General features: G+C 34.7%; 1 pseudogene; it reads left to right on the forward strand.

Moving 5' to 3' along the window:
• The first annotated feature begins 11,520 nt into the window (after positions 1-11,520).
• Positions 11,521-11,999, forward strand: LOC124972571 (S-phase kinase-associated protein 1-like; annotated as a pseudogene).
• The last annotated feature ends 1,127 nt before the right edge of the window (positions 12,000-13,126 follow it).

The raw sequence follows: 13,126 nt of genomic DNA on the forward strand, positions 1-13,126 counted from the left end.
TTCTAAATTTTACTTTAAAAATTAAACCTACTTAATATAAGGACATCTGCTTTATTGTTACACTAACCACTACTGGTTTCTTTATATGTTAGATATATTCATATTCTTCTAGTATATATAAGTCTTTTAAAACATAAAGCTTAGGTGAGTCTGTTACTGGTATTCTCCAAACTTAAGTTGTCTGTAGTAATCATCTCTTTTATATTTATAAGAATAACAAATTTAATTGGGAATTTATGTGTCATTTAATGGTCTGTATCTGGATAAATGTATCCTGCTATCTATAAGATATACATATATATAATTTATATATAATATATATAATTTATAATATAATTTATATATAATATATATATAATTATATAATATATAATATATATAATTTTATATTACTTTTACACTGGGATGGATATATAAATATATTTTTGAAAGATGATAAGAAACCTGATCTGTTTAAAGGTTACATGGAAGCATTTGCCACATTTTCCACAAAAAGAAAGTTAAAAGCTGTCTTAGCTTTTGTTTGATTTATGTTCCAGAAGTAATGTTGCAGTGTGTGTGTGTGTGTGTGTGTGTGTGTGTGTGTTTTGTCAAGAGATCTGCCTTACCTGAGATAAGGCTCTGCTTCTCACCTTACTCCATGTTAGAATGACTCCAAAATAGGCTAGACTTAGGCATGGTTTAAATTATGTTCAATGGATAGATTTTTGTTGTATAGATTACTGTAATCTCAAAATAAACAGAATATAATACATAACTAAGTAAAAGTTGAAAATTGTAAAAATCATGTTTCTTGGTTCATAGATATCATACAAACTGAATATGTTTTTGCTCTTGTTAATTTTATTTTGTATTTCCCTTATATACTTTATAACCTCTGCCTGTTGGTGTTTAGCAGAGGTACTCCTTCTAATAGAACAATCTGAGTCAATTTGAGGCAATAAATCATCACCTACAGGACAGACAGATTATAAGGTTAACTTCCAGTATTAATGCTGACTCCAATTAAATGAAAGGGGTAACTGTAAAATTATAGACATGGAAGTTAAACCCATTACTCCCACTTTAAGACTGCAGAAACTGGCCTGCTGGATATTTAAAACTGAGAACGTGGACCCCAAAATCAAGAAAGTAAAAGGACCGATGGAAAAAACAGCCAGTAGTTTGGTCCTTGCCTTCAAAGGTCAGTCAGGACCCAGGGAGTGATGTGAACCCTCTAAGGTCACCTTGACCACTCAATCAGGGGGATCAAGAGGACCCCAGAGTATGAGAAGCTAACCAGTTCATATTCTGCAAAAACGAGGGTCATTGAAGAGTGAAAAGCCCCTGATGTTTCCAAGGGAAGCCAATTGTGGTCAGCAAGACCTTGACCATCCAGGTAGAAAGCATGTCTGGTAGAAGAAAGATAAAGGAGTCAAAAGTCTTCTCACAAGTTCTCGAGAGTGCCCCTGAAAAATCTCAGTAAATAGTAGATAGAAACAAGATCAATTTTGACCAACTTGGTCTTAAACACTTGGCAGACAAGTATAACCAAAGCTTAATTCTAAATGGACATTCAGGAGAGACAATGGGTCTTTCAGTATAACTTGAGATGTACACTTCAGTCAGCCCTGCCAAAAGTAAGTAAAGTTGGAGGTTATAAAGGAAGGTTCTTATGTGGGAGTGCCTAACAATAACTATCACAAAGGACTATAGAGTCATGAGTTTGTTCTGAACTTCAGAGACTGCCCGAAATAGTAATTGCTTTTGTGCTGATTGTTTACAAACAAGTAATGCTTTGCTGTCTTGTTTATTGTCCTAGCATGTTCCATGCCCTATGTATACCTTTTTCAATCTTCTGCCAACTGACACCATGGGCCTCTGGACAGCCCTGATACTGAATACCCTAAACTGTCCATGACCCACCTGATAGAGAACAAGGACTTCAGGTCACTTCCAACCAATTTCACGGTCTCTCAGCAGGAAGCAGCTTGGAGATGCCATTGCTCACTTTTTCATAGAAATGGAACATAATTTGACAGTGGGGAAATGTAACAGTGGTCCATCTCATGCTTTGAATATAAACCTTGCTGTTCTGCCACTGAGGCTTTTTTAAAAGTATCTTTTTAGTTGTCAGTGGAACTTTATTTTTTTTAAATTGATTTATATGTGGTGCTGAGGATTGAACTCAGGGCCTCACACATACCAGGCAAGTGCTCTACCACTGAGCCACAACCCCAGTCCAACTGAGGCTTTTTTTAAAGGAACATTTTTTTTCTCTCTTCTCCCTCTCCCCATCCCTAATAGGATTAGGGAGACAGAGTTAGCTTTTCTTCCCCATCTTAGGTCTAGTTTTATTTTCTTGAGCATACATTCACCACAGGAAGGAGATGTCACCTTGAAGATCCAGGAAATGACTAGGAGATCTAGGAAGTGACTATCTCCCAAATTAACAAGAGAATTTCAACACACTATTAGGGTGTACCAGGACCCCCCCTCCCCCACATCAGGGCACAGCTGGAATGTAGTCTTTGAATCCTTTTTTAAAAACCCTATGTTCTCCTCGATAGACAGAATCACAGTCTGTGGGACTGGAATCCCCTATGCTTCTCCTTTGCTAGCAAAGCAATAAACCTTTTTCCTTTTCCTCAAAATCATGTCCTCCTTATTCAATTGGCATTGGAAGGCTGGGGTTGTGGTTCAGTGGTAGAGCACTTGCCTAGTATGTGTGAGGCACTGGGTTTGATTCTCAGCACCACATAAAAATAAGTGAATAAAATAAAGATCTATCAGCATCTAAAAATTTTAAAATATATACATGCATAAACTGGCATTGGAGACAAGGACCCAGCTTTTGGTAACATACTGAGAAGGGGTTAACACTATAAAATACTTATTCAAATATATTCATATCACAAATCTACAATACACAAGAAGACATATTGATTTATGTGTATACATTAATATGTATTTCATTTAGTATGTCCTGTCTCATAGGAGTGTTTGTTTTTTGTGTTTTAACTATTGTGAATTTAACTATGTTCTTTTTTAAATGTTTTTCAAGCCCAGGGTATAGGAGAAGTATGGTTTCAAGTGGCATGGGATGAGGGATGTGGGATCTAGCAGAATCAGATGAAGTTGAGCCATGGGACACAGAGGCCTGGCTTCCAGGAACTAGCAGCCACAGAAGTATATGGCATTGTGTGGGAGTGGTTACCTGTCTACTTTCCCTGAGAAAATGACTCCCCTAACTCCATTCCATCCTGTTCACCACAGAAGAAGCTCCTCACATTTGGGGCCCCTTTACCTGTGTGTCTAAAAATAAAAGGGAGTTGGGCTACTCCATGTCGTTAGAGGCCAGAGCTGCTATGACCGGACCTGTCACGCCCCCATCTCATTTCAAAAGAGTATTGGCTCTTGTGTGTTTATTGATTAGATAAGTGCATGGGTAATTGATCGATTTACAACCAACATCATCCTCCAGCAGTTAACCCTTTTCTCATCCACATGGACTGTGACTGAGAGACCCCCACAGTGGGAAGCCAAGGTGAGTACAGAAAAGTTTTCTAAAGGATTCATAAAATCCAACACATGGGAAATCTTACCATCTTAAGTATGTGGAATATTATGTTTTGAAAAAATCTTTACTACATGATGCTTTGATTGAAATTGAGCCATAGTTTTCTTTGAAAGGACATTTAAATGACTTAGAGTATTTTAAGTCGCTTTTTAAAAAAACTTTACCTTCTCTTTGTTTTCTTCTTATTTATTTATGTATTTCTGTTTCCTTTAATATTTATATCATGCAGTGAAATATTGGCCATGACAGAATTGTAGGATACTCTATTCCTAGAAATTTTGTTCTTTAGCAACACAAATTCAAAGAGTACTTTTAATCTCATATCCTAAAGAAAGGGGTAACATATGCAATCTAATCATACTAATGAAAAAAATAACTCACATGATTTGAAAGCAGGCAAAATTAAGCCTTAAATAAATCTATATTGGATTTCTTTAATTTACAAAAATAATACATTGCCATCCAACAAATTTAAGGAATGAGTATGTAAAGAAATAGATAATCAACCGTATGTACTCCTTCCATACTAACTGTTCATTGTTTGTGCTTTAGATGGAGACTATTTTATACTTATATAAATCATAATTTTTAAACAAGACATACCTATTTTCTGCAATTTGCTGTTTTTATGTATTATTTTGTAAAAAAAATCTATTGAAAATTACTACCAAATACTTTTTACTTAACATTTTAATCAGCTTAAAAATAATTTTCTTGTAATTTAATTATACTCTTGTGTCCCACAAATTATTTTTGTTAAGAGCAAATCAACACCATTCAAAGTATTTTCCTTGGACACTAGAATGTAAGTTCTGATGAAGATATTTATCTCTTTGGATTAGATATATCCCAAAGTCTTGATACATGGTAAGTGCCTGATAAATATTTATTTAATGAATCAATTTTAGTCACTCAGTTTCAGGACAAATTGGGAGTGAATGGGGATATCAGAATTGAGCAGATTTGGAGATCAGTCAGGGCAAGGTCTTAAATATGTTCTCAATCTATCAAATGTTTCTTTCGGCATGGTCCAGTAGGATGTTAGTAGATGTTTGTTGGGTGAATTGTGTTTTTGCTTAAATTTTTGTTTGATGACTGGTCAAAGAGCAAAATGGTTCTTCTTGATCCTAGCAATATGATAAAATGGATATGCATTTTATTCACCTTTTAATGTGAAGATTATCCTAAGGAAATTAATTTTAAAAACATTTGGAGAACACTATATAACTAACAAATTAATTTCTATTATGTGATTTTGTGATATTCTTTTTTCTGATAAAAGGGATCATGATATGCATACATACAAATACATATGTGTCTGTGTCTGTGTGTGTTTGATATATTAAGTCTTTTGCCTACAGTTCTTTCTAATCTTCAGAAAAGATTAATTCTTTCATTGAACAAATATCTCTATTCTTAGCACCAGGACCTTGGACACATGAACATAGATCTTGGCAGTACTATTAGGGTATGAGGGCAGAATGGAGGCAACACAAATTAATGATGACCCTCATCCTTAGCATAGTACTATTGCTTAGAATGCTGGAAACCTTCACAGTCACTCAGTAATTTGTTATGTTCAGCCTTCAATTAAAAGGAATCTGGGAAATCATTTTTTGAATCAGGACAGAAAGATGCCTGACCAAATATTTTTTATTGCACTGGCAACCCCTTAGTGCACTCTTCTGTTGCCTTTGATTCGATCTGGGGACAAAAATCAAGTCAGATAACTTAGGACATCTAGAATTTTCAAGTTGTTATGCAAAGAAAGAAAACAAAGATTCCTTTGCTTCCAGGGAATTAGTTATAAAGATTCACTCAGGCTTTGAACTTGTTTGTATGCAACTCTACACCTTCTATGATGCAAATTACTTTGTCAGATAAACCTGAGGAGATCTGTTGAAAAATGCTGTGGACTTTGGCAGTCTAATAAAGGACCTATTTTCAAAACATTGCCTTATGTAGTGCGGGTCATGTCAGGTGATCTTCTTTTGATGCTACTTGGAGTTAACAGAGGGGGAATAACTTCTGGCAAATGGTACTGCAATAAATGGAGAAAATGCAGTAAGGGTGGAAAAAGCCATCTTCTGTACCCATTTTTGTAGCTAAGAATCTTTGTGAATCCAAACAAATTATTTACTCACCCTGATTGATTTCCCCATGTTCAAAAGTAAGTATTTTTAATATCTTCTTTCTTATTTTTTTATTTGTTCTTTTTAGATATACATGACAGTAGAGTATATTTTGACATATACATATGTGGATTTTAACTTCCTATTCTTGTGGTCGTTAATATCTTCTTGACAGGTTTGGAGAGAGGATCAATTGAGATCTCATGTGGAACACTAGCTTAACACCTGGCCCTGGTATTCTTACTGGTAAGAATGAAACATATCATCAACATGAAAGTATTTATTTTACTGTTAAATTCCTTATTCTTCTCTATTGGAGAGCACTGTAGCCAATGTGAGGTCAAACTTCTCTGCTTTCATGTGGTCAGCACTGTAGTTTGCTTTCAAACTCTTATATTGGGTAGATTTAAGTTCTATGGAAAACATAGAAGTGAAAATTATTTAACAATTGCACTTTCTCACCATCTAGCCTTGAATTTATTTGGCAAGAACAGTCCAGCATGCTGCTGAAGATATATTTTGCCCTCTTATTGGCTCAAAGAGAGTTGTCAAGTATTGACTTCTCATTGCACTTTAATGAGTCCATTCTAAGTCATTATAGTTTCCATAGTTAAGCACTTCTGAAAAACATATTGTTTAATTTATAGATTATCTCAGTTATTTCAGAACCACCGTAATCTATTATGAACAGAAAATTTACTACACTGAGGCTTTCAATATAAAAGATCAAATATTTCAAGTCTATCTTAGTGTCATGGTGTGGTTATAAGACATAGAGATTTTTTTTTTTTTTTGGTACTGGGGATTTAAACCAGGGTCATTTTACCACTGAGCTACATCCCCAGCCCTTTTTTATATTTTATTTTTGAGACAGGCCCTCACTAAGTTGTTTAGGGCCTCACTAAGTTGTTCAGGGTCTCACTAAGTTTCTGAGATGGTCCTTGAAGTTGCGATCCTCTTGTATCAGCATCCTAAGTTGTTGAGATTATAGGCACACACCACTGTGCCCAGAAAGACATTTAATTTTTGATGTATAATTTAATAATCATAAGTTTGCATCTCCCTAATATAGCACAAGTTGTCATTTGTGTTATTGTCCTCCAAACCTGTATTAATCCCTCATTATTATAGATACTGTAAAAGATGAATGAAGTTGGCCTTCAGCTCATTCTCTCTCGTCTTTCCCATTAGGTCTATACACTAACCTGAAATAAACAATCAAAGAAAGAAGCAAACAAAATCACGTACAACAGACATCAGATTACTTTTTCCCTTCTAACACACATTCTCTAGTTAGAAGCCGGTGTGATCTTTTTAAAAAGTAAATCAGACTATGTTGTTCCCTTTCTCAAAAGGCTTTATTGTCTTTCCAATGAATCAAGGAAAATAATCCAAATTCCTTCCTTGACAGGTTTTTTATTATTTTTTTGTGTGTGGATGTCAATGGATTTTTATTTTATTCATTTATTTGTATGCTGTGCTGATAATTGAATCCAGTGGCTCACACATACTAGGCAAGCACTCTACCACTGAGCCAGTTCCCCTTAACAGGTTTTATATTATCTAGTTCCTGCTTCCATCTCTGTTTTCATCTTCTATTGTCTTTCCATCACCATCTTACTGTTCCTCCAAATGCACACTTTACCTCGACTATAGGGACTTTGCCCTCACTTGTTAGTTTTTAGAGTACTCTGTCCCTGAATTATTTGCACTGCAGGGCTCTCAGGTCTCAGCTCAAAGTTCTTCCTTAGTGAGGCCTTCCTTGACTGCCCACTCTGAAGTAGTAACAACCTCTGTATAGCCCCCTACACTTTTGATTTTATATACGATTATTTGATACATCATTCATCATCACCCCAAATAATATTCATCTCTGTTTTATCATTTGCTATCTATCTTTTTCCAGTAGCATGAAGGCGGGACCTTATGCATGTTTTTCATTGGTATATCCCCAGTGCCTGATTCAGTGCCAGGCACATTGAAAACACTAAATAAATGGATGATTCGTGTGCTAATCTCTCAGAAAGGTGGCATATTTCTCTTAGGTGCCTGATAAAGTGCACTTACCTAGAGGCAGGTTCTCATCTAAGTTCTGCCTTTATTTAACTGTGGGATCCTAGACAGAGCACTTACATTGCTGGGCTGCACTTGATTCATTATGAAAATGAGGAGAATATATCAGCATCATTCAAACTAGAACAAAGAAATTACTAATAGACAATCTCTTTTTAATTTTAAAAAAAAGCTGATGAAAATTTTGTATTTTATCAATATTATATGTCAAGAACAAATATAATATCAATTTTGGGCTTTGTCTAGAATCTGTTAGTTCCCAATAATTAAAAATTTTATGGGTCTTATTTATAAAACAGATGAACAAGCCAAGAATAATTTAAATTTTTGAGTAAAAAACTTTCAAATGGGGAAAAATAATGGGTTATTGAGACTGAATGAGTTATTGAGATATTGGTGGAAACGAGCTCTCAGTGTCTTGACAGCTGCAAAATTCTGTGATTCTTAGGGCATAATTCAGTATTCATAGTTGTAAGCAACAGAGTCCATTCTAGCCAGTTGCATCAGAAGGGGATAGAATAAAGGTCAGCAGGTACCTCACAGAATCTCCAAGGCAACAAATAGTAATGCTTAAATATACTTTGGGGTTGTGATATTATATGCTATCATTTTAAGATTGAATTTTTACATAGGATTGGTGAAAACATTGCTGAAGTTACAATGTTAAATATCCCCCAAAGCCATTTGTGTTAAAGGCTTAGTCTCCAGGTTCATGCTATTGGGAGATAGTGGAACCTTTATAAGGTGGGGCCTAGTGGGAGATGCTTAGGTCCTGACCCTTTCCTCTTCCTTTGCTGCTCCTAGGCCATGAGGTTAGTGGTCTTCCTCCACCACACACTCCCTACCATTGCTATCTGGTACACCCAAGCCTCAAAGCAAAGGGTCTACCCATGGACTGGAACCTCTAATATTGGGAGTCAAAATAAATATTTTATTTTTATAAGTTAATTATGTCAGGTATTTTATTGTAGTGGTGTTAACACAGACATATATATTACCTTGATTAGTAATAAAAATTTATAACCATAATTCATATGACTGACAGTGAATGGGAAAGCAAGCATATTCTTGCCAATGGTTAAGACACCTGGGAATCATTGGCCATCTGCCAGTTTAAGACTTCCCTCATACTTCTCTGTATGGTCCTATCAAGTCATTTTCTTTCCAAGACTTTGTTGCCACTCTGAGAATCCAAATAAACATTTAAGGTAAAGATCTCTCTATCCTTTCACCCTCCAATTTCCCATGGAATCATCTCAACTCCTTAGGACACTAACCCAAAAAGAAAGACACCAATTTACTTCTCTCTTTCTGGGAATTATAGGCCTCTGGACTCCCTGCCTACCCTCTGTCTTTCTTCTCCCATCTCAAGGACTGTTTTTCCAATCTGAGTAGGAACAATGCTCTGTTCTCATTCACAGAATGTTTCTTCTAGCCACTCTCTATGCACTGGGTTCTCTCTAACTTCCCTCAAACAGAAGTCATACTATGGTGGGCCAACAGGCAAAAATTGACTATAAATTAGTTTGTTTGGCTAAGTAGTATTTGTTCTTTGAATGACTGAAAATTCTCGAATCTTCCTCAAAATTCAACATGGGGCTCTCCATCTAGATTATTTCATCCAAGGTCAAAGATTTAATCTTCATCTAGATAGCCTGTTATTTGACATCTCTATGTCTATATGTTAACAATTCTAAAAATCAACAATTATAAAACCAAATTCATGATCACTTGTTCTTGATCTTATTCCATCTTGCCCTATTTATGGTATCACAGTTCTACTCATAATATGAAATCAAACAAAAGCAAACAAATAAAAAAAATCCAAAGTCAACCTTGAGATCTTTTTCTCCCTCATCTCCTATTCCTTAACTATCAATTCCTACTACCATTAAGTCCTTTAAACTGTTACCTCCATTTCTACCACAATCTCTCCAGTCTAAGCTACCATGATCATCTTTACCTTGAACAGTCTGTTATTCTCCTTGCATCCATTTTTTCCTTTCAAAATAATTATCCACCAAAGGGTTAGAATGTGTTTTTAAAAGTTCAAGTCTGATCATGTTAGCCAAGCTACCTCTTCCCCAAGTAACTCTTTAACAGTAGGAAGTTTGTGTGTTTATTAAATGAAGACCACAAGATCAGAGTTTCAGTAGGTTTGGTTTCTGCTGAGTTTTTTTTTTTTCTGACTTTCAAATGGTTACCTTCTTGCTGTGTCCTCATATGGCCTTTCCCCTGTACAAAAACAGAGATTATCTTTAATTACCTCCTTAAAGCCCCTATGTCCTATCTCAGTCTAACTGGGGGTTAAGACTACAATCGATGAATTTTGAAAAGGCATAATGTAGTCTCTAACAATGCTTGTTGAATCAAATGTGATAATGTGATATATTGAGGTCATTCCCATCACTTAAAAATTTTATCAGACTAGGAGAAAGTTATTTTTTATTTCCATGCTCAGTTATATCTTGTATAAAATGAAGACAATATTCACCTTCAATATTTGTTCTTAAAGATTAAGTTACACAGTGCATATAATTGCACAATGTATCTAAGTCACCAATAAATGTTAGTAATTTTGCTGTTTTCTTAAATAGTTGATGAAAGAGTTAATGCACCCTTTCTTTCAAGCACAATCACTAGACACAGAAAGAAAATTTCTATATACCAACATTTCTATATCCTACCAAAGAATGATGCAATGTAAGGAGGATTATGGATATTTTGGAATCATTAAGAATAGATTTTTAGGACCTAAATGCAGACCATTTCTTAAGGGCTAGAATGCTAATTTACACTGATAGCTCACTTTACCAAATAACTCAAAGCTATCAAGCATGAAAGATAAAGATTTAGCAGCTTGATTTTTACCTGTAAGTATTTGTCAGGAAAAGCATCTTAGGGAATTTAGTTCTTTCCTTGTTCCGTGAGATAGGAAACCATAATTCCATAATACTGAGTATATGTTACAGTGTAAAAATGAATCAGAAATGATAGTTTACAGATTCCTGTCAGAAGGTCCCTTAATCTTACTCAATACAACACAAAAGGAAATAAAAGATCGTGAACCCTGTGTGACATAACAAAATTGCCACATTCACTGAAAACTAAAATAGGGGAAATGGGAGTTATCAAGAGTACTCATTGTAGTCAAAGAAAAAATAGAGAGCAGAGTATTTTTTGTAGAAAATAAGACACTCAGGGACTAGGATGCTTCTATGACAATGTTCACCATAATAGAGTTTATGAAAGAAAAAAAAACTGGAACAGTTCAATTATCCACTAATAACTGAGTGACTAAAAAGGTCACATAGTCCATTTATACTATGGAATACAAAAGTTAATAATAATGATGTAGGTCCCTGTATATGTGTATAGAAAAAATTATGTTCTTAAGTTGAAAAGCCAAAGTTCTGGTTATGTAAAAAATAGAATATTACTTATTTATTTTTGGTTTATATAAAAAACCTAAAATACACACCAAATGACAGAAGTATTTCATTACTTGTGTTTTTTTTTTTTTTTTAGAGCAGTAGATCTCTGATTGAATATAATGGACAAGAAGTATTTTTCAAAAGTATTTTAGGTGTGACACTGCAGTCCCCAGGGTCCTCAGCATCTTCACCTACTTGTATTAAAGCCAAGGCAGCACGCTGCTGCTGGAGTGGACTTGTCTTATGCCTTTTTCTTTCCTTGTGTGGACACCGTCCAGCTCCTGTCAGACTCTGGCCCACCGTCTTCTTGAGACCAAACACCATGCCTTTGATTAAGTGGCAGAGTTCTGATGGGGAGATATTTAAAGTTGATGTAGAAATTGCCAAACAATCTGTGACAATCAAGGCCATGTGGAAAGATTTGGGAATGAATGAAGAAGGAGATGATGACTTAGTTCCTCTACCAAATGTTAATGCAGCATTAATAAGAAAGGTCATTCAGTGGTGCAGACACCTCCTCCTCCTGAGGATGATGAAAACAAAGAAAAGCAAACAGACAGTATTCCTGTTTGGGATCAAGGATTCCTGAAAGTTGACCAAGGAACACTCTTTGAACTTATTCTGGCCGCAAACTACTTAGACATCAAAGGTTTGCTTGATGTTACATACAAGAATGTTGCCAATATGATCAAGGGGAAAACTCCTGAGGAGATTCCCCCAACCTTCAGTATCAAAAATGACTTTACTAAAGAGGAAGAAGCTCAGGCATGCAAAGAGAACCAGTAGTGTGAAGATAAGTGAAATGTTGTGCCTCATATTGTAACACTATAAGGATTGCTCCAAATACTGGTTGCACTGCTCTGTTTATAATTGTTAATACTAAACAAACATTTGACAAATGCAGCAGCAAATCAATTGTATTAGCATCATACTGTTCTTCTTGCATGTGCAGTTTGAGTACAGACTCCAAACCTATGACTGAATTTCTTCTAGTATGAGGGGAAGTTTCTTTTTTCTTTACTCTGAATAAAACTGGACTGTGGGTTCTCTGTAGAAAGTGATAAAATAAATAGTCTATCTTCATCCATAGTATATGATTTTTACTATAAAAGTATTTATTAGTTATTAATATTATGAAAATTTGGTTAGAATAGAATTGTAGGTTAAAAATTATTTAATTATATTTTTAAAAGTTTACTCCAGTCTTCTGACATCCACTGTAGATCATTGCATTAGGGTTAAATGAATTCTCATCCCTATTGAAATGATCTACTTTTATCTCTAGAAGGTTTTGGGTTTTTTTTTCTTTTTTCTTTTTCTCAGTATTTTGAAATTCCATACTGTTTTTAAATTTCATGTGGTAAATTTTAAAGTAGACTTTTCAATTAAAAACAACTTCTCTGGGTTTTGGAAATTTTCTTATTTATTAATATCCTCCTTTCTACTTTCTTTGGAGTTTTATGAAATTTATGGATTGCTTTTTTATATCTGAAATTTATTCTTTTAAAATTTTCACTTTACCTTTTGGGGTCGATATTCTGGGAATTTTTCTGAACTTTATGTACCAATTTCTAATTGAAGTTGATATTCTAGTAAATACATTTTTAAAATTTTCAAAACAATTTTAATTGATCTTGGACTATTCTTTTACCATTGCATCCTCTTTTTTGTTTTATGTATACAACAGCACCACACGTTTCTTTGTATACCTGCATTTAGGTTTCATGTGCTCCTGAATCATCTCTCTTTCTCTAGAAGGTAATTCTCTGTCTGCTATTCTTTTTCATTCATGGGTAGGTTTTCCTCCAAATGTCTGTAGATTCTTGACTTTTAGTACAAATACAAGAAGGTAGACTGACTGATGGTTTATTTTATGTGTTAACTTGACTGCACTATGTATGAGTTACTGTAACATTGGTTTAAACTTT

The sequence above is a fragment of the Sciurus carolinensis genome, chromosome X (genome assembly GCF_902686445.1).
Source record: "Sciurus carolinensis chromosome X, mSciCar1.2, whole genome shotgun sequence".
In the NCBI taxonomy this organism is placed as follows: domain Eukaryota; kingdom Metazoa; phylum Chordata; class Mammalia; order Rodentia; family Sciuridae; genus Sciurus; species Sciurus carolinensis.